This window comes from Neoarius graeffei, chromosome 18 (genome assembly GCF_027579695.1).
Source record: "Neoarius graeffei isolate fNeoGra1 chromosome 18, fNeoGra1.pri, whole genome shotgun sequence".
Classification (NCBI taxonomy): Eukaryota; Metazoa; Chordata; class Actinopteri; order Siluriformes; family Ariidae; genus Neoarius; species Neoarius graeffei.
Window position 1 is genome coordinate 17,315,171 of NC_083586.1, and position 22,979 is coordinate 17,338,149.

Here is a 22,979-nt window from a genome sequence, read left to right on the forward strand (position 1 = left end):
TCATACGGAACATCGAGGACTTGGACAAATACCAGTGATGGCTATTGGGACTATATGGTAATCAATACTGACGTGACACTACACCAAACTCAACCATGCCACATACCGAAATAACTCTTTCATCCATTACCTGGAACACTACTCGGCTCACGCAAATGCTTGTTGATTATGAAAACCTGGAACTGAAACCACATGAATTCACTGACCATAAACTATTGGATACAGAAAATGATATAGACCCAGACAATAACTGTTTTTCAACCATTAATGACAATTGCCACTATTACACAGAGGAACAGTACAATCAGTTCACTAAGGCTGTGGGAAAATTATCAATAATACACTTCAACAACAGAAGCATGTACGCTAACTTCAAACACATCAAGAAATACTTAAGTCAGTTTACTCATCCATTCAGCATATTATTGCCATATCAGAGACCTGGATTGACCTGGAGAAAGGAGTGGATTTCGAACTGGCTGGATATGACTTTAATTACCTCATCTCATTATCTCTAGCCGCTTTATCCTGTCCTACAGGGTCGCAGGCAAGCTGGAGCCTATCCCAGCTGACTACGGGCGAAAGGTGGGGTACACCCTGGACAAGTCGCCAGGTCATCACAGGGCTGACACATAGACACAGACAACCATTCACACTCACATTCACACCTACAGTCAATTTAGAGTCACCCTAACCTGCATGTCTTTGGACTGTGGGGGAAACCGGAGCACCTGGAGGAAACCCACGCGGACACGGGGAGAACATGCAAACTCCGCACAGAAAGGCCCTCACCGGCCATGGGACTCGAACCCAGGACCTTCTTGCTGTGAGGCGACAGCGCTAACCACTACACCACCGTGCCACCCGACTTTAATTATATAAACAGGAAAAATAAAGGTGGAGGAGGAATGGCGGTGTATGTGGATTGTAATTTGAGGGTGGTAAAAGAGAGCAACTGGACTTGCTTGAAGATTCTTGAAGACGTTTCACCTCTCATCCGAAAGGCTTCTTCAGTTCTGTCTGACTAATAGGGAGTATCAGGTATTTATCCTCTCATGGATGAAAAGCTCATCTAAGGTGTCGTTGAGTCATCCTGTTGGTGTGGGTCACTGGGGGCTGGATGTGAACAGCCTCGAGAGTCGTTAGGGTGATCAATGGATTGCCCGTTAAGGTGATCAATGGAATGCTGATTCTCTCTGTCCTCCTGTGAGTCACTGAAAACAGCTGGGTTTTGGTGTGCATTCAGTTGTCTGGGAAGTGTGCCAAGGACTGCATTGTAGGTGGCTGATAAATTATGTCTTAGACCCCCACCTCTGTTCAGTGATGGCCATTACAGGTTGACAAAAATGGCTTCTTTAACTCCTTGCTCATACCAACGATCCTCTCTGGCTAAAATGCATACGTTGCAATCCTGAAATGAGTGTCCTTTGTTGTTAAGATGAAGGTAGACAGCAGAGTCCTGGCCTGAGGAACTGGCTCTCCTGTGTTGAGCCATGCGCCTGTGAAGCGGTTGTTTTGTTTCCCCAATATATGAGGCCGTGCATACGAGTGTATGCACTGAATTGCATACACTACGTTGTCCTGTTTGTGTCTGGCTATTCTGTCCTTAGGGTGGACCAGTTTCTGCTTCAGGGTGTTACTGGGTCTGAAATGTACCAGAATGTTGTGTTTGTAGAAGATCCTCCTGAGTTTCTCAGATAGACCAGAAATGTAGGGAATGACAATGGTCTTGCGTTTGTTCCTGTTATCCTCCTTGTCTGTTATGTTCCTTTTTCTGCTCTTGAAGAAAGACCAGTTGGGATAACCACAGTTCTGAAGTGCTTTCTTGATGTGATTCTGCTCCTTCTCTTTTCCCTCTACCATTGTAGGGATGTTCTGAGTCCTGTGTTGCAAGGTCCTAATGACCTCCAATTTGTGTTCCAGTAGGTGGTGAGAGTCAAAGACTAGGTACTGGTCTGTGAGTGTGGGTTTCCGGTAGACCTCGATGCTAAGGCTTCTGTCTTGTCGAATGTGTACATCACAATCCAAGAAGGCTAGATTATTCCCACTGCATTGATGTGCTTAGAGAAGGCTTCCACTTCATGGGTTTTGATTTTAATCCAGTCGTTTTCTAACAGATTCAACTGCTTCTGTGGAAGCAGTTGAATCTGTTAGAAAACGACTCCTTCAAGACAGCACCTTACTGGATAGAACAAACCTCACCACGGACCAGATTTGCACCCTGCTTGACCTCTGCCTGACAGAAGCATGGATGCACCATGGGCTCACCGGTGTCCCCTGTTGTGGCCAATCTTTACATGGAGGAAGTGGAACATAAAGCTTTGACCACTTTTTCAGGAGTTGCTCCCAGCCACTGGTTCAGATATGTGGATGACACCTGGGTTAAAATCAAAACCCATGAAGTGGAAGCCTTCTCTAAGCACATCAGTGCAGTGGATATCAACATCAATTTCACTCAGGAGGACGTCAGTGGGAATAATCTAGCTTTCTTGGATTGTGATGTACACATTAGACAAGACAGAAGCCTTAGCATCGAGGTCTACTGGAAACCCACACACACAGACCAGTACCTACTCTTCGACTCTCACCACCCACTGGAACACAAATTGGGGGTCATTCGGACCTTGCAACACAGGGCTCAGAACATCCCTACAATGGTAGAGGGAAAAGAGAAGGAGCAGAATCACATCAAGAAAGTACTTCAGAACTGTGGTTATCCCAACTGGTCTTTCTTCAAGAGCAGAAAAAGGAACATAACGGACAAGAAGGATAGCAGGAACAAATGCAAGAACATTGTCATTCCCTACATTTCTGGTCTATCTGAGAAACTCAGGAGGATCTTCTACAAACACAACATTCCGGTACATTTCAGACCCAGTAACACCCTGAAGCAGAAACTGGTCCACCATAAGGACAGAATAGCCAGACACAAACAGGACAACGTAGTGTATGCAATTCAGTGCAGTGAGGAATGCACGGACGTATATTGGGGAAACAAAACAACCGTTTCACAGGCGCATGGCTCAACACAGGAGAGCCAGTTCCTCAGGCCAGGACTCTGCTGTCTACCTTCACCTTAACAGCAAAGGACACTCATTTCAGGATTGCAACCTACACATTTTAGCCAGAGAGGATCGTTGGTATGAGCGAGGAGTTAAAGAAGCCATTTTTGTCAACCTGGAACGGCCATCACTGAACAGAGGTGGGGGTCTAAGACATAATTTATCAGCCACCTACAATGCAGTCCTTGGCACACTTCCCAGACAACTGAATGCACACCAAAACCCAGCTGTTTTCAGTGACTCACAGGAGGACAGAGAGAATCAGCATTCCATTGATCACCTTAACGGGCAATCCATTGATCATCCTAACGACTCTCAAGGCCGTTCACAACCAACCCCCAGTTGACCAACACCAACAGGATGACTCAATGACACCTTAGATGAGCTTTTCATCCATGAGAGGATAAATACCTGATACTCCCTACTAGTCAGACAGAACTGAAGAAGCCTTTCGGATGAGAGGTGAAACGTCTTCAAGAATCTTCAAGCAAGTCCAGTTGCTCTCTTTTACCACCCACAGTTACTATGACCTGGATGACTGAGAATCTTCATAGACATGATTGTAATTTGAATTATAAGTTAATAGATGGCATGACAACAGTGATTGATAACTTATTAGAATGTTTAACAATTGAAATTAATATTGAAAAAAGTAGAAATGTATTAATTAGCTGTATATATTAGAGCGCCAGAAACTAGTATCGAGGTGTTTAAGGACTGGGTAGAAAAGACATTTACAGTAGATAATAAAAAAGTTATCTTCATTTGTGGGGATACTAATATTGATCTGTTGAACCCTAATAAGCACAGTATGACTGAGGAATTTATTAATACCATGTACAGTATGAGTCTCCACCCAAAAATTACCAGACCGACCAGAATTAGTGACCATAGTGCTACCTTAATAGATAATATATTTACCAATAATATAGATAATAACATTATAAGTGGAATATTAATCAATGATATTCCCATACTACCAGATTTTACAATTTATGACTGTAATCATAAGAGAAATGTGACAGACCATAAACTAAGTATAGAAGAGTTAGGACTGAGGAGGCCATGTTTGCATTAAATAATGATTTATTAATACAAGACTTGGAATCAGTTTATATAGAGAATAGCATTGATAGAGCATATGATGGCGGCATGGTGGTGTAGTGGTTAGCGCTGTCGCCTCACAGCAAAAAGGCCCGGGTTCGAGCCCCGTGGCCGACGAGGGCCTTTCTGTGCGGAGTTTGCATGTTCTCCCCGTGTCCGCGTGGGTTTCCTCCAGGTGCTCTGGTTTCGCCCACAGTCCAAAGACATGCAGGTTAGGTTAACTGGTGACGTAGGTGTGAATGTGAGTGTGAATGGTTGTCTGTGTCTATGTGTCAGCCCTGTGATGACCTGGCGACTTGTCCAGGGTGTACCCGGCCTTTCGCCCGTAGTCAGCTGAGAAAGGCTCCAGCTTGCCTGCGACCCTGTAGAAGGATAAAGCGGCTAGAGATAATGAGATGAGATGAGATAAAAACAAGTTAACGAGTATCATAAGGAGATGTCGGAAGGACTATTATGGTAAATTAATATGTAATAACAAAAATAATATTAAAGGAATATGGAATATATTAAATAGTATTATTAAAGATGACTCTGGACAAATACATTACCCTAAATACTTTAATGACAAAGGTATCGAAAATTATAACATGGATGTAGTTGCTAATAGTTTAATAATTTTTTTGTTAATGTTGGACCAAGATTAGCTCAAAATATCTCTGATCCGGTAACAAATGATGATTGTATAGATAATATTATAAAGAGGAATTCTTGTTCTATGTTTCTTACACCAGTAGATGAGAAGGAAATTATTGATATAGTTAATAAATATAGTAATAAAATATCCACAGATTGTAATGATATTGATATGAAACTAGTGAAAACTATTATTGGGGGGATTTCTAAACCATTAACATACATCTGTAACTTGTCATTTCAAACCAGTACATTTCCAAGCAATATGAAAATAGCAAAAGTAATTCCATTGTATAAATCTGGGGACAAACACAACTTCACAAATTACAGACCTGTTTCTTTACTTCCTCAATTCTCCAAAATTCTTGAAAAACTATTCAATAACAGATTAGATAAATTCATTGAAAAATACAAACTACTCAGTGATAGTCAATATAGATTTAGAGCAAATAGATCAACAGAGATGGCACTAATGGAATCAATTGAAGAAATCAGTAACTCTACAGATGATAAGAAATATGTCGCTGGGATATTTATTGATCTTCAAAAAGCTTTTGCTACTATTAATCATGATATATTAATTAATAAGATGGAACAATATGGGATAAGGGGAGTTGTATTAAATTGGATAAAAAGTTATTTGAGCAACAGGACACAATTTGTGAAGTTGGGTGACTCTGTCTCAACTCGTTTGAATATTGATTGTGGTATCCCTCAGAGGTCAGTATTGGGTCCTAAACTGTTCATTCTTTATATAAATGATATGTGCAATGTATCAAAGATATTTAAGATGATATTATTTGCAGATGAGACAAATATGTTTTGTTCTGGAACAACTTTACATGAGTTAGAAAACATAATCTCTTCAGAATTGTGCAGGTTAAAAAGTTGGTTTGATCGAAATAAATTATCATTAAATCTGTCTAAAACAAAAATCATGTTATTTAATAATTATAAAATAAATAGGGCAATAAATGTACAGGTAGATGGTGTTGATATTGAAAGAGTTTCCAATAATAAATTTCTTGGGGTAATAATAGATGATAGAATTAATTGGAAATCACATATAAAATACATACTAATGAAACTATCAAGAAGCATATCTGTGTTGAGTATAACTAAGTATGTCCTGGACTATAATTCACTTCGCATTCTTTACTGTTCCCTGGTTTTACCGTACTTAAATTACTGCTCAGTGGTGTGGGGAAATACATATAAATGTTCACTTCATGCAATAACTATACTTCAAAAAAGAGCTATAAGAATAATTCATAGTGCTGGTTACCGAGATCATACTAATTCACTATTCTTAAATTCAAAATGTTTAAAATTCAGGGATATTATAGAATATAAAACTGCCTTAATAATGTACAACGTAAGGAATTATAAAGTACCAAGGAATATCCAAACAATGTTCTCGGATAGAGAGGGGGGCTATAATTTTAGGGGGAAATTGAAATTTAAAATTCGCAGTGCTAGGACAATGTTAAAAATGTTCAGTATTTCTATTTGTGGAGTAAAGCTATGGAACAGTTTGAATGTGGAGTTCATGAAATGTACAACTATAAACCAGTTCAAAAAAAGGTATAAGGAACAGATCTTTATGAGGTATAGAGATCTTGCAGTCACGTGACCGGAAAGTACACAACCGCCATCTTGTTGGTCAAAAACACCGCTGAATACTGCTGCACTTGTGTACAGAATGGATCAATTTCCACCGACGGACTACACGGCTCATTTTTCTAATGAACAGATAACTAGATACATGTCTAAAATAAACGATCTACAGATTAGTGACCCTTATGGCTTACCGGACGGAGTTTTCATGATCGGATTTTGAACTGCCAGTGGAATACCCAGACGTGTATAATTACCTCATTAACTTTCCCTCGCTGTTCAGTGGTGAAGCACTGCGTGCTTATAAATCTCTGGACAGTTATCTTTACAGAAATTCAGGATTTGTCAGTGACTCAGATGTGGCATCTTGTAAACAAGAATCCTCATTGGATGGGTAAGTCACTTAAGTATTGAGTATAGCACTGACCAGCCGATTATAGAATAGAATAAGGTAATTCCAGCTGTAATTCCAAATCGTCCGTCTGGTTTAACATGGATCTGGCGTTGGAGAGGTAGAGGCTTAGCAGTGGAGATTTGAGTGGCTGTTTTCTGAGCTTAGTCAACAGGCCGGCTCTGCAGCCTCACTTTTGCTTCCGCTCCCGGCGCCGCCTCCTTTGCTTTGCTTCCTATAACAATCCACGGAGACCCCGCTGGTCTCGCTATCTCGTCCGGAATGTTTTTTTTTTTTTCTCATCCGGAATGTTGTGCATGCAATGGAAATCACTACAAACCGTCATTTTCTGCTGGAAACCAATGTCCAGTAAGTCCATACGGTTGTAGTGGATATTGAAGTCCGGTACAGACGAACAACACGCAAAAATACACACAAAAAACATAAAAAACGTGCACAGGTAGGGAGAGCTTGTAGCCGGAGCCATTGTAGTAGAATTGTATATAGTAGGGTTTTCCAGAAGAAAAGGTAGAAGTAAAAGCAGAAGTAGAACCAGAAGTAGAAGTAGAAGGCGGAATATGGCGTTTGACCGACAAGATGGCGTCTGTCACAATCTGGATCGGCTGTGACGTCACATGCAAGTGCTCCATAGGGAGGCGGTATTACAATAACATTCTATTGATAATATAAGTGTATATATGTGGGTATGGGTACATACGGATATATATACAGTTTATATATATTATATAAAATGTGAGTATTTTTGTGTGTGTGTGTATATATTATATACAATTATGTGTGTATATATATATATATATATATATATATATATATATATATATATATATATATATATATGAGTGATTCCACGCTTATGGGTACTGAAATGGGGACATGAACTTATTTTTAAAAATTCACCTAAAACCATTTCTTTTTTTACCATCAGGTCACAAAACATGTAATCTTTAATGAATGATATGTTAAAAGATAACTTTAATTTTCTGAGATGTAATAAAAACATATTTATATGCCAAAGTCAGAACGTAACAGAAGTGTTGTGGACATATAGATTCTCAATTTTAACAATGTAGAATTATTTTATAACTGTATTTTATTATGTATAGATAAAGTAATGATATATTAGAATATAACAGTGAGGGTTTTTTTTAATGTAGCAATCTACATCAGCTTTTTTTAATAATGTTTGACACCAATAGAATGACATTGTCTGATACAAAAATGTAAAAAGACTGGTTGGCTCTTTGAAACATAGGAAGGTGATGTTTTAGCAAATATAATTAATAAACATGTGAAGTAGAATAAACATACACATTCTTTCAATAAGATTAACATGGTATATAGCTAGATTGTAATTAATTTGTAACAGACGCGAGATGGACAATCGTAACAGAAGTAATGTAACAGACATCATTTTGGAGCTCATAGGCTTATCAAATAGGCTCATAGGCTCTGTTTCTACACTTTTCTACAGAGATACCCGCATTAACATGCGATCGTCGCTGTCAAATTATACGTCTGTTCAGATTGAACATGTCCTCGGGATGGAGAGCCACGGTGCTCGGCTTCAGTTTCGTTTTCCCATTGGTGGCCCCAGCCTGACTTTGGACACCCGTAGCTCGGGCAGGGGAGCTCCCAGCCACCCCAAACTTTACAGGCAGATGCCTCTGCCCTCTCCCCAAAGAACCAGTGTGGGCAGGGCGCGCCGGCAACATCACGTCTGTTTACATGTCAAATCGTGAAAACCGATATTAACTATTTTTGAGGTACAGTGGGGCAAAAAAGTATTTAGTCAGTCACCAATTGTGCAAGTTCTCCCACTTAAAAAGATGAGAGAGGCCTGTAATTTTCATCATAGGTACACTTCAACTATGAGAGACAAAATGAGAAAAAAAATCCAGAAAATCACATTGTCTGATTTTTAAAGAATTTATTTGCAAATTATGGTGGAAAATAAGTATTTGGTCAAGAACAAAAGTTCATCTCAGTACTTTGTTATATACCCTTTGTTGGCAATGACAGAGGTCAAACGTTTTCTGTAAGTCTTCACAAGATTTTCACACACTGTTGCTGGTATTTTGGCCCATTCCTCCATGCAGATCTCCTCTAGAGCAGTGATGTTTTGGGGCTGTCGCTGGGCAACACGGACTTTCAACTCCCTCCAAAGATTTTCTATGGGGTTGAGATCTGGAGACTGGCTAGGCCACTCCAGGACCTTGAAATGCTTCTTATGAAGCCACTCCTTCATTGCCCGGGCGGTGTGTTTGGGATCATTGTCATGCTGAAAGACCCAGCCATGTTTCATCTTCAATGCCCTTGCTGATGGAAGGAGGTTTTCACTCAAAATCTCACGATACATGGCCCCATTCATACTTTCCTTTACACGGATCAGTCATCCTGGTCCCATTGCAGAAAAACAGCCCCAAAGCATGATGTTTCCACCCCCATGCTTCACAGTAGGTATGGTGTTCTTTGGATGCAACTCAACATTCTTTCTCCTCCAAACACGACAAGTTGAGTTTTTACCAAAAAGTTGTATTTTGGTTTCATCTGACCATATGACATTCTCCCAATCCTCTGCTGGATCATCCAAATGCTCTCTAGCAAACTTCAGACGGGCCTGGACATGTACCGGCTTAAGCAGGGGGACACGTCTGGCACTGCAGGATTTGAGTCCCTGGCGGCGTAGTGTGTTACTGATGGTAGCCTTTGTTACTTTGGTCCCAGCTCTTTGCAGGTCATTCACTAGGTCCCCCCATGTGGTTCTGGGATTTTTGCTCACCATTCTTGTGATCATTTTGACCCCACAGGGTGAGATCTTGCGTGGAGCCCCAGATCGAGGGAGATTATCAGTGGTCTTGTATGCCTTCCATTTTCTAATAATTGCTCCCACAGTTGATTTCTTCACACCAAGCTGCTTACCTATTGCAGATTCAGTCTTCCCAGCCTGGTGCAGGTCTACAATTTTGTTTCTGGTGTCCTTTGACAGCTCTTTGGTCTTGGCCATAGTAGAGTTTGGAGTGTGGCTTTTTGAGGTTGTAGACAGGTGTCTTTTATACTGATAACGAGTTCAAACAGGTGCCATTAATACAGGTAACGAGTGGAGGACAGAGGAGCCTCTTAAAGAAGAAGTTACAGGTCTGTGAGAGCCAGAAATCTTGCTTGTTTGTAGGTGACCAAATACTTATTTTACTGAGGAATTTACCAATTAATTCATTAAAAATCCTACAATGTGATTTCCTGGATTCTTTCCCCCCATTCTGTCTCTCATAGTTGAAGTGTACCTATGATGAAAATTACAGGCCTCTCTCATCTTTTTAAGTGGGAGAACTTGCACAATTGGTGGCTGACTAAATACTTTTTTGCCCCACTGTATATGATTTGATTTGGTCGATATTATACCATGTTGGTATGTTGGTATGTTTTCTTTTTTTGTTGATTTTGTTTTCTTTTGTATATATAGTTTATTATGGTGGAAAGTGACGTTTGATTAACGATGGTAATAGAGGGTTAGGATCTGATAAGTTATTTACTTCTTCCTAATCCTTTCCGAACATTATGTTATTGCCTTGTGGGTACGCTATTCTGTTTATGAAGATGTTTTGATGATTGCATTTTTTACTTTTGTTTTTTTTGTTTGTTTGTTTGTTTATATATCTTCTTTACTGTTCAGAATAAACCTCTAAATATAAAAAAATAAATGACAAAAACCAGTCAGTTGAGTATATCATTTACAGTGTTTTTTTTGTTTTGTTTTTGTTTATCCATCCATCCATTATCTGTAAATGCTTATCCTGTGCAGGGTCATGGGAAAGCTGGAGCCTATCCCTGCTGACTATGGGCGAGAGGCAGGGTACACCCTGGACAAGTCACCAGATCATCACAGGGCTGATTGTTTTGTTTATCGGTTCACATTTCAAGAACACATTGCACTTCTGTAGTACTACAGCTCTGTCCTTTGGCTCACTTTAGCAGTGTCTGAAAGGCAGGTGACATGTAAAAGCAGTAGGGAGTTTAAAAAGGTAAACTGGCAAAACTGGCAGACAAATCCAAAAATTTAGGCAAATGCAGAGTCAAAAACAGGCAATGGTCAGGCGAGACACACACGAAACCAGAGGGAATATCCATCTACTGTTTGTACCTGTTTATCCTGTACAGCAGGGGTCTTCAATCCTATCCACAAAGGGCCAGTGTGGCTGCAGGCTTTCATTCCAACCAAGCAGGAGCTACACCTGATTTCACTTGTTTAATCATTTCACCCTCGTCTCCAGTCAACAATCAAGTGAGCCTCCAATTTGGCTGTAATGAAAGCCTACAGCTACACCGGCCCTTTGCGGATAGGATTGAAGACCCCTGCTGTACAGGGTTGCAGGCAAGCTGGAGCCTATCCTAGCTGACTATGGGTCAGCATTATGTTTGGAGAAAGGAAAACACTCTATTCCAGCATAACCTTATCGCATCTGTGAAACTGGGTGGTGGTAGTATCATGGTTTGGGCCTGTTTTGTTGCATCTGGGCCAGGACGGATTGCCATCATTGATGGAACAATGAATTCTGAATTATGCCAGCAAATTTTAAAGGAAAATGTCAGGACATCTGTCCATGAACTGAATCTCAAGAGAAGGTGGATCATGCAGCAAGACAATGACCCTAAGCACACAAGTCGTTCTACCAAAGAATGGTTAAAGAAGAATAAAGTTAATGTTTTGGAATGGCCAAGTCAAAGTCCTGACCTTAATCCAATCAAAATGTTGTGGAAGGACCTGAAGCGAGCAGTTCATGTGAGGAAACCCACCAACATCCCAGAGTTGAAACTGTTCTGTATGGAGGAATGGGCTAAAATTCATCCAATCCAATGTGCAGGACTGATCAACAGTTACCGGAAACGTTTAGTTGCAGTTATTGCTGCACAAGGGGGTCACACCAGATACTGAAAGCAAAGGTTCACATACTTTTGCCACTCACAGATATGTAATATTGGATCATTTTCCTCAATAAATAAATGACCAAGTGTAATATTTTTGTCTCATTCGTTTAACTGGGTTCTCTTTATCTACTTTTAGGACTCATGTGAAAATCTGATGATGTTTTAGGTCATATTTATGCTGAAATATATATATATATATATATATCATCTCATCTCAGCTCATTATCTCTAGCCGCTTTATCCTGTTCTACAGGGTCACAGGCAAGCTGGAGCCTATCCCAGCTGACTACGGGCGAAAGGCGGGGTACGCCCTGGACAAGTCACCAGGTCATCACAGGGCTGACACATAGACACAGACAACCATTCACACTCACATTCACACCTATGGTCAATTTTGAGTCACCAGTTAACCTAACCTGCATGTCTTTGGACTGTGGGGGAAACCGGAGCACCCAGAGGAAACCCACGCAGACACGGGGAGAACATGCAAACTTCGCACAGAAAGGCCCTCGCCAGCCACGGGGCTCGAACCCGGACCTTCTTGCTGTGAGGTGACAGTGCTAACCACTACACCACCGTGCCGCCCTTTTATATACATATATATCTCACTCCCATAAAGCTGACTATTAAACTACATGTATTGTGACCTATCACACATCCCATCAGGGGAGGCGCTTATGGGAATGCACTAGGCAGGATATGTCTAAGGTTGATTCCTCGCAGAGAGCTTTTAAAAGGCCTGGGAAGTAATGACTACCATGAAATGCAATATTACCTTGCATTAGGCTAACTAATTTCAGTGTGAATCCCCACTTTGAGATACCCCTCAAAGAAAGATTTCAAACTTTAACTTGTAGGCTAATTAGCCTAAAATGTATTGTAAATAATGCATAGTGACACTGTTAACACTATGCTAAACTGCAAACATCATATAGCACTGTAATCTAAAATCAACAGCAATTAAACTAATTACCTATTGGCATCTTGTTCAACTGAAACCAAAACCTAAAGGCAGGAATTATCTTTTAAATGAAAAGATTGACATTTATTTACCAAAACCTACCAAGAACATTTGTGAAATCAGGCATTTCATACCACTAAACAAAAAAAAAAAAAAACCCTGATTTTCCTTCCAGCGAACTTTTTTCCTTTTTCCTCATTATTTTTAAACCACTCTTCAGCTCCCTCCCATCTAGCTTGTGAACATTCTAATCAAGACATAAGTTTCAAAATAAAAGCTCTTATTAAATTCAGTGTAAGAGTATCATAGAGGGCACATAGAATTAAATCACAGGTATGGTAAGTATTCTTCAAACACAAAAATACATTTATGTCATTCTCTACACTGTAATAGAAATAAGCCTATTTCGCAGGGGTGTTGCACTTTTCCCCCCACTAAAACCGGCATGTCCCCATGAGGAATGTAGAAAGAACTAATTGTTACATTGTATCGGCTTGCAAACTGTTAAGTTAATACAGTAACCCAAATACACTCTCCCAGGAGTCCACTTTTTCTTGAACCCCCCACACTTAAATAGGGTACTAACATATCTAACACTAGACCTCAAGGTAATCTCAACAGATTTGTTACACAACTGCAATGGTGTAATGGAATGTGAGGTTACAAAGGTAGGCTGCCCTGGTCAGTCATAGGTCATTTTTTTCCGGGGCCCTTCTCACTCTCTGTGGACGTGCTGATGGTGGTGTCATCTCTGATGCCAAGGTGTTGTGTTCTAATCTATCAGCCTCATGTCCTTGTCTCTCATCCAATCTGTCCATCTCACGCTCTTGTCCAGTGTCCTCTGATCTTTCTTGTTCCAGAGTGGAATTCACAGGTAAGTCTGGTTCATGAGGTGAGAGTTATGAGTCATGGGTCTCTTCAGGCCCTTCTGTGTCAAAATCTAGGCCAAAAGGTTCAATCTGCTCACGCATGTCCTTATATTGCACCACTACTGTTGGGGAGTGTGGATAGGGGTAGATACCCAGCTTCTCATCTTCTGATGCAGAATCAGATTCCCTAGCATAACTGTCTGAAAGAGTCTCTTCTACAGCCTCAGTAACAGGTGCAGTCCTGGCATTAAGCTTTTTACTGGTTCTTCTCCTGGGTTTCAGCATCTCTGAGGTGGTCTCTGGTCTCAGCCTCACTTCCTGTCTGAGTGGCAGCAGGTTATGATGAAGAATCTTTTCAGGGCCAACTCCATCTACAGGCTTCAGCCTAAACACAGGCAGTCCAGGCATCTGACCTAGGATAATATGCAGCACTGAACTCCAGTGATTTGCAATCTTATGCTTTCCCTGCAGGCCAACATTCTATATCAACACCCGGTTACCAGGCACCAGGGGACAGTATCGGACTCTCTGATCATACCACTGTTTGTTTCCCTTGTTCCTCTTCCCCATCATGGTTTCAGCCAACTGGTAGGCAGCCTGAAGATCTTGCTTCATGTTGGCAATGTATCTTGGGTAAGACTTCAGGGACGAGCTGTCACTGGTGACCCCAAAGCACACATCAACTGGCAGCCGCACTTCACGTCCAAACATCAAGAAGTATGGACTGTAACCAGTGGAATCATTTTTTGTGCAGTTGTATGCATGGACAAGGTAGCTGATGTGCTGGCTCCATTTGCTTTTCTCTGTAGGGTTTAAAGTGCCCAGCATGTTGAGCAATGTCCTATTGAAGTGCTCAGGCTGTGGGTCTCCCTGAGGGTGATACGGGGTGGTTCTAGATTTCCTCACTCCAAGCATGTCGAGAAGTTCATGAATGAGATGGCTTTCAAAATCTCTTCCTTGATCAGAATATACTCTTTTAGGTAGGCCATAGTGGATGAAGTACTTTTCCCACAACACTCTGGCAACTGTAGATGATGTCTGGTCTTTTGTGGGAAATACTTGTGCATAGCGGGTGTCGTGATCTGTAACAACAAGCACATTACAAACATTCTTGGAGTCTGGCTCAAGGGACAGGAAATCAATGCAGATGAGATCCATTGGTCCATCACTGCTAAGGTGTGACAGTTCAGCAGCTCTTGTTGGAAGTGTTTTTCACTGGATACACCTGACACAGCTCTTGCAGTACATTTCAACCTCTGCTTTCATGCATGGCCAATAGAACCTCCCTCTCACAAGCCCATAGGTTTTGTTGAAACCCAGGTGGCCTGAATGATCATGCAAGGACTGAAGCACCGTCTCTCTGAACTTCTGTGGGAGCAGTAGCTACTGGCATAATGGCTTGTTGGGTGGCTTAGAGACTCTGTAAAGGATTGAATCTTTCAACTGCAGCTTTCCCCACTCCTTCAGCAACAGTGAGACATCCTTATGCTTTTTTGGTCAGCACTCTTCAGGTCTTTCTGGGCAATCACTTTCAACACTTCCCCTATGCATGGGTCTGTGCGGTGTGACTGGGCAATCTCAGCTGAACTCAGCCTGGGCAGATGAGTGCTTACACTGGACATGTTGCAATAGGCCCTAGATATGGCTTGTTTGGATGCCCCCAGCAGGTCAATGGCTCTGGATGACGGTGAGTATCTGGGACTGCAGACATGGGACACCTGACACATGGCTTTGACACTTGCAGAGGTAATGATGTCCCACTCATCACCAGGAGGACAATGTGGACACTGTGACAATGCATCCGCATCTACAGTGGTGCTTGAAAGTTTGTGAACCCTTTAGAATTTTCTATATTTCTACATAAATATAACCTAAAACATCATCAGATTTTCACACAAGTCTTAAAAGTAGATAAAGAGAAAGCAGTTAAACAAATCTGTGGTTGGTAGAAGAAAGCAACTGGACTTGCTTGAAAAGTCTTGAAGACGTTTCGCCTCTTGTCCGAAAGGCATCCTCAGTTCTGCCTGTCTAATAGGGAGTATCAAGTATTTATCCTCTCATGGATCATCATAGAATCCGAATCAGAATGCTGATGGCATTGTAGGTGGCTGATAGATGTCATAGACACCCACCTCTGTTCAGTGATGGTCGTTCCAAGTTGACAAAAATGAACGATCCTCTCTGGCTAAGATGTCTGCCAGTTTTCTGGATGTCCTCTCATACTCACGCACCAGTCGAAGGGAACTCATCCCAAAGTGCGTAGAAACATATCTGTGAAGATACTCAGTCATCCAGGTACATAGTAATCTGTGGTTGGTAGAAGAAAGCAACTGGACTTGCTTGAAAAGTCTTGAAGACGTTTCGCCTCTCGTCCAAGAGGATGCCTTTTGGACGAGAGGCGAAACGTCTTCAAGACTTTTCAAGCAAGTCCAGTTGCTTTCTTCTACCAACCACAGATTACTATGTACCTGGATGACTGAGTATCTTCACAGATATGTTTCTATGCACTTTGGGATGAGTTCCCTTCGACTGGTGCGTGAGTATGAGAGGACTTCCAGAAAACTGGCAGACATCTTAGCCAGAGAGGATCGTTCATTTTTGTCAACTTGGAACGACCATCACTGAACAGAGGTGGGTGTCTATGACATCTATCAGCCACCTACAATGCCATCAGCATTCTGATTCGGATTCTATGATGATCCATGAGAGGATAAATACTTGATACTCCCTATTAGACAGACAGAACTGAGGATGCCTTTCGGACGAGAGGCGAAACGTCTTCAAGACTTTTCAAGCAAGTCCAGTTGCTTTCTTCTATCAACCACAGATTACTATGTACCTGGATGACTGAGTATCTTCAGAGATACAGTTAAACAAATGAGACAAAAATATTATGCTTGGTCATTTATTTATTGAGGAAAATTATCCAAAATTACATATCTGTGAGTGGAAAAAGTATGTGAACCTTTGCTTTCAGTATCTGGTGTGACCCTCTTGTGCACCAATAACTGCAACTACACATTTCCTGTGACTGTTGATCAGTCCTGCACACCAGCTTGGAGGAATTTTAGCCCATTCCTCTGTACAGAACATCTTCAACTCTGGGATGTTGGTGGGTTTCTTCAAATGAACTGTTCATTTCAGGTCCTTCCACAACATTTTGATTGGATTAAGGTCAGGACTTTGACTTGGCCATTCCAAAAACATTAACTTTATTCTTCTTTAACCATTCTTTGGTAGAACAACTTGTGTGCTTAGGGTCATTGTCTTGCTGTATGACCCACCTTCTCTTGAGATTTAGTTCATGGACAGATGTCCTGATATTTTCCTTTAAAATTTACTGGCATAATTCAGAATTCATTGTTCCATCAATGTAGGCAAGCTGTCCTGGCCCAGATGCAACAAAACAGGCCCAAACCATGATACTACCACCACCATGTTTCACAGATGGGATAAGGTTCTTATGCTGGAATGCAGTGTTTTCCTTTCTCCAAACCTAACGCTTCTCATTGAAACCAAAAAGTTCTGTTTTGGTCTCATTCATCCACAAAGCATTTTTCCAATAGCCTTCTGGCTTGTCCATGTGATCTTTAGCAAACTGCAGACAAGCAGCACTGTTCTTTTTGGAGAGCAGTTGCTTTCTCCTTGCAACCCTTGCCATGCACACCATTGTTGTTCAGTGTTCTCCTGATGGTGGACTCATAAACATTAACATTAGCCAATGCGAGAGAGGCCTTCAGATGCTTAGAAGTTACTTAGGGGTCCTTTGTGACCTCACTGACTATTACATGCCTTGCTCTTGGAGTGATCTTTGTTGGTCGACCACTCCTGGGGAGGATAACAATGGTCTTGAATTTCCTCCATTTGTACTCAATCCGTCTGACTGTGGATTGGTGGAGTCCAAACTCTTTAGAGATGGTTTTGTAACCTTTTCTAGCCTGATGAGCCTCAACAATGCTTTTTCTAAGGTCTTCAGAAATCTCCTTTGTTTGTGCCATGATACAGTACACTTCCACAAACATGTGTTGTGAAAATCAGACTTTGATAGAGCCCTGTTCTTTAACTAAAACAGGGTGCCCACTCACACCTGATTGTCATCCCATTGATTTGAAAACATCTGACTCTAATTTCACCTTCAAATTAACAGCTAATCCTACAGTTTCACATACTTTTGCCACTCACAGATTTGTAATATTGGATCACTTTCATCAATAAATCAATGACCAAGTATAATATTTTTGTCTCATTTGTTTAACTGGGTTCTCTTTATCTACTTTTAGGACTTGTGTGAAAATCTGATGATGTTTTAGGTCATATTTTTGCAGAAATATAGAAAATTTTAAAGGGATCACGTAACTTTTAAGCACCACTGTAAGTTCTGATTACCTGATCGATACTTTAAGCTGATCGTCGTATGTCAACAGCGCCATCAACCAACGATGTCCCACTGCGACTAATTTGGCTGTAGTGAGGATGTATGTTAGTGGGTTATTATCTGTGTTCACTTCAAACTTCACCCCATAGAGATAATCATACAGCTTCTCAACGACAGCCCACTTTAGAGTCAAGAACTCCAGCTTGTGTGTAGGATAATTCTTCTCAGTTGGAGAGAGACTCCTGCTGACAAATGCAATGGGACATAGACCGCTTCCTTGATCTTGATAGAGCACACCACCCAACCCCTCTCGGCTGGCATCAACATGAAGAGTGTAGGGCAGCTGAGGGTCAGCGAAGGCCAGTATAGGTGCTTCTGTGAGTCTTTGCTTGAGCATCTCAAAAGCTGTCTCACACTTGGAGTCCCACCTAGGGCTGAATGGTTCAGAGGGATGGAAAAACTGCTTTACCTCCTCATTCGCCCTGGGCGGTTTAGCATCTTTGCCTTCTCTTGACTTGTGTCCTGACTTGCCTGTCATGATACAGCAATTTAATAGGTGGTTGAGCAGGTAGCTGACTCAGGAGTAGTCTTTCACAAAGCATCTGTAATATCCACTAAACCCCAAGAAAGAGCGGAGATCAGATATGTTCTTCGGCGGTGGCCAAGACTTCACAGCCTCCACTTTTGAGGGGTCTGTAGAGACACCATCTCTTGACACAATGTGTCCCAGGTAGTTCACAGAAGTACAACAGAACTGACATTTGTCCAAAGACAGCTTCAGTCCTTCCTCTTTCAGCCTGTCCAATACTTTCAGCAAACGGTGCTCATGCTCTTCAAGCATCTTTCCACATATGATGAGATCCTCTAAATAGACAAGCACTTCCAAGAGGTTCATGTCTCCATCTGTTCTCTCCATTGCATGCTGGAATGTAGCTGGTGCACCAGATATCCCCTGTGACATTCTTTCAAACTGGTACAATCCAGCTGGGCAGATGAAGGCAGTCTTTTCTTTGTCAGCCTGGTCCAGGAGGATTTAATAGTACCCACTCCTAAGATCCAGTACACTGAACCACTGGCTACCACTCAGACAGGTAAGCACATCTTCAATACGTGGCACTATGTACTGGTTAGGAACTGTTCTTCTGTTTAATGTCCTGTAATCAATACACATATGTATTGTGCCATTTTTCTTGCGAACCACCACTATGGGTGAGGCATAGGGGCTTCTTGACTCTGAGATGATACCAGCTTTGAGAAGTTTGTTAAGATGGTCCCTCACATCTGCCACATCACCTGGAGGTAAACATCTGGAGTGCTCTCGGAACGGCTTTTCATCAGGCACTCATATGGTATGCACTGTGCTCTTTGCGCAGTCAACATCAAACTCACTACAGGAGAAGACCTCTTTTCTTTCCATCATTTTCATGCACAGTCATTCTTTCCACTTTTGGGAAAGTGGGGAGTCCCCAAATTTGAACACTGAAGGTGTCAGTTCAGCCAGGTCTATGTGGCTTTCTTTTTCTGAGTCTCTATTCAAAACATCCACTGCAAACAGGTGTGCAATTGGCATTCCGCATTTCAGGGTTACTGCACGTGTGGAAATGTTTCTCACAACAACTGTGATGCGATGACTTTGAACATCTGCAGCTTTCTTGAGGGTGGGCAACACCATTATCTCATCAGGAAAAAAAAAACCCTTCTTCAGAATGTTCAACTAGGACTGTCTGTGTTGACAGAGGACCAGGAAACTTTGGAATGCCAGTGACTGTCATCATTCCCCCTAGTGATACAGTCTGGGGCTTAGCTCCAGCGAGCCACACTGTGCCTTTTTCTGTCTCTGCAACCTCGTCAGATGACTCTTGAAATCTCTGATAGGCCTCCTTAATCTCAGGATGCACAGTCATGGTGGTCAAGAAATTCTCTCCACCTTGGAATTTGCAGGAATCAAATAGTTTTCGCACCACAGAAGTGTTTGTCCCCATTATGATGGAAGCCTCCCCTTTGATCATTGGATCAGGACACACCAGCACAAGTGTTTCAACTGTCTCAGCTACTCCAACTACATCACTATTAAACTCAAGTTTCAAGCACAGGTAGCCATCATAGGGATATTGCTTGACATGGAGTCCCCATATCTCCAAGCAGTCAATTGGAGTCAATGGCATATGCTTCAGATACTTGTTATAAAACGAGTGGTAAAGAAGGGTAACTTGAGACTCGCTGTCAAGTAAAGCTTTTGCGTAAATGTCTTCAATTCTTACTGAGACAACGGAGCTAGGCCCAATATGGCCCACAGGAAGTGCAGCTTTCTGTCCTTTCAGCAGTTCACACTTTGTGGAACGTGTCATTGTTGGGACGCCAGTCCGTTCCTTTACTGGGGCCCAGAGGAGTTTCCTGACTGCCACTTCATCTTGATGAGACGCTGATTGACTTTCCTGAGGTCCTCAGAATTTTGGCACTCTCTCTGGAAATGTCCATCTTCGTCACATTTGTAACAAAAGACATCACCTCAGTACAGCCTTTCCTGATGTTCTGCCTGTGCTTTTGTAAACTGCTTTCCCTCTGGCTTCCTGCTGAAACCTTGTGGTGCAGTCTGTGCAGCCGCTGAGGGTGAGGACACAGCAAAAGACAACAGGCGTGTTACCTCAGTCTTCAGCTCTTCCATCTCTTTGCTCAGGCTTTCTATGGATGGACCTTTTCCATAGAGACAGACCCAGGGCCCGGCTCATGCCAAGGGGACACTGCAGAAATGGTGGCATATTCAACAGGTGTAGCCATGGCAGATGCAGAAACACGAGTGGGTGCTGGCCTCCCCAGTATCATAGCCTCCTCTTCTCTCATGTCATGGAGCAGGTCAGTGAAGGTCGGTGCAGATCAAAACTTGTATGTCAGCTTGAAGTGGAGGGCAAAAAGATCATAAGGCAAGGAACCTCTTGTAATCTGCTCAATGCAGGTCTTGTCCATGTCTGCCAGACTGATTCCGCCCTTGTGAAACACTGTGTGAAGCAGTTTGTCAAGCCTAAGCAGATATGCAGAGAGCCTCTCCCCTTCAAGCTGAAATGTGTCAAGGATCTTGAACATGAGATCTGTAGCATTCTCTGTAGTTCCAAAGGCTGTTTCAAGAGCTGTTAAGTAATCATTGGCTGTAGCATTGGGGTTACTCATTCTCAGGCATCTGACAATGTCTGCAGCTGGCCCTTTTAGACATTCAGCTATTCTCTGCTTCTTCAATGAATCTGGACACTTCCACTCATCAAGCATGTGAGCCATCTGTTCTGCCCATGCATCATATTCCTCTTCTCCAATGGGAGTCAGCTTCAGGCCGGAGAACACCCGAAACTTGTGGTAGACTGGAGTTTCAACTGGTGCACCCTGACACTTATCAACAAGAGATGAGATGGCATTGACCAGCTGGGTGTTCAGGTCTAGTGGTGTAGCAGCAGGCATAACCAGCTTGAATAGGTCTTGCATGTCAGTAACAGTTTTTCCCTCATGGGCCAGGAATGCCTTCAGCTTTGCCTGGAAATCTTCCTTCTCAGTGGGCATTTGCATGGGCACAGCTTCAACAGCAACACTGACCAACCAGGGACCTACATCAACTCTACCACTTATCTGCTCAGGCATTTTAACAGTATCAATATCTTGTGAGATCTCAACACGAATTAACTGGCTTCTCTCACAGGCTGCTAAACACTGACCTTTAACTTTGGACCTACAAAAGATCATTGCATTATTAAGGACATTGTACAAAATCTCATCTGTAACATCTACAGGGACATTGCTAAGCACAATAGCCTTTCTAGAGTCAACACCTCTCTCTTCACACCACCTCATTATCTGTTCTGCCTCCATGTTGAAATTAAACTGTAATGAATACGAATAATCTATTCACTTCTGGCAATAATACAGACACAAGCTAAATTCACAGCCATACACACATCACTGCCATGAGTTTACACACACTAAAATCTTTAAACTGTAGAAAAATAACAGCATATAAACAAGATCCCAGATGAGCCTCCATGTGTAACACTCCCATAAAGCTAACTATTAAACTATGTGTATTGTGACCTATCACACATCCCATCAGGGGAGGAGCTTATGGGAATGCACCAGGCAGGATATGTCTAAGGTTGATTCTTCGCAGAAAGCTTTTAAAAGGCCTGGGAAGTAATGACTACCATGAAATGCAATATTACCTTGCATTAGGCTAACTAATATCAGTGTGAGCCCCCACTTTGAGATACCCCTCAAAGAAAGATTTCAAACTTTAACTTGTAGGCTAATTAGCCTAAAATGTATTGTAAATAATGTGTAGTAACACTATGTTAACACTATGCTAAACTGCAAACATTATATAGCACTGTAATCTAAAATCAACAGCAATTACACTAATTACCTATTGACATCTTGTTCAACTGAAACCAAAACCTAAAGGCAGGAATTATCTTTTAAATGAAAAGACTGACAATTATTTACCAAAACCTACCAAAAACATTTGTGAAATCAGGCATTTCATACCACTAAACAAAAAAAACAAAGAAAAAAAACGGAACCACCCGGGATTTCAAACACACTGTCTGTGGTAGCTACCATTTCGTTGGCATGTGTTGGAGCTCATGAGAACATGGACAGGAATGGTCTTTCATCATTACTCATGTAGCCGTTGATATCTAACCTCCATATCAAACAGCAACATTGACCAGTGTGAAAACTCCAGTATGGTCGTGCAGCACTCTGAACATCTCCCAAATGATAAAATCACAGGCACTGTCCCTCACGGATCACTCCATTAAGTCCAATGTGAAGTCACTCAAATGCCTCTTTTCAAACGCCACACCAAAAAACCTCCCTCATGTGCTACAGTCAGCATAGCTAGCAGTGTCACTAGTGGAGAGAAGCTCAATGACCATAGCTAACTGCTAGCTGAAATCCGTGAACTGGCGATGTCCTTCCTTAAAAGTTATTACTGAGAGATACGTTCTCAAACAGTCCCGTATGTAAACAAATAGAGTAAAAATGT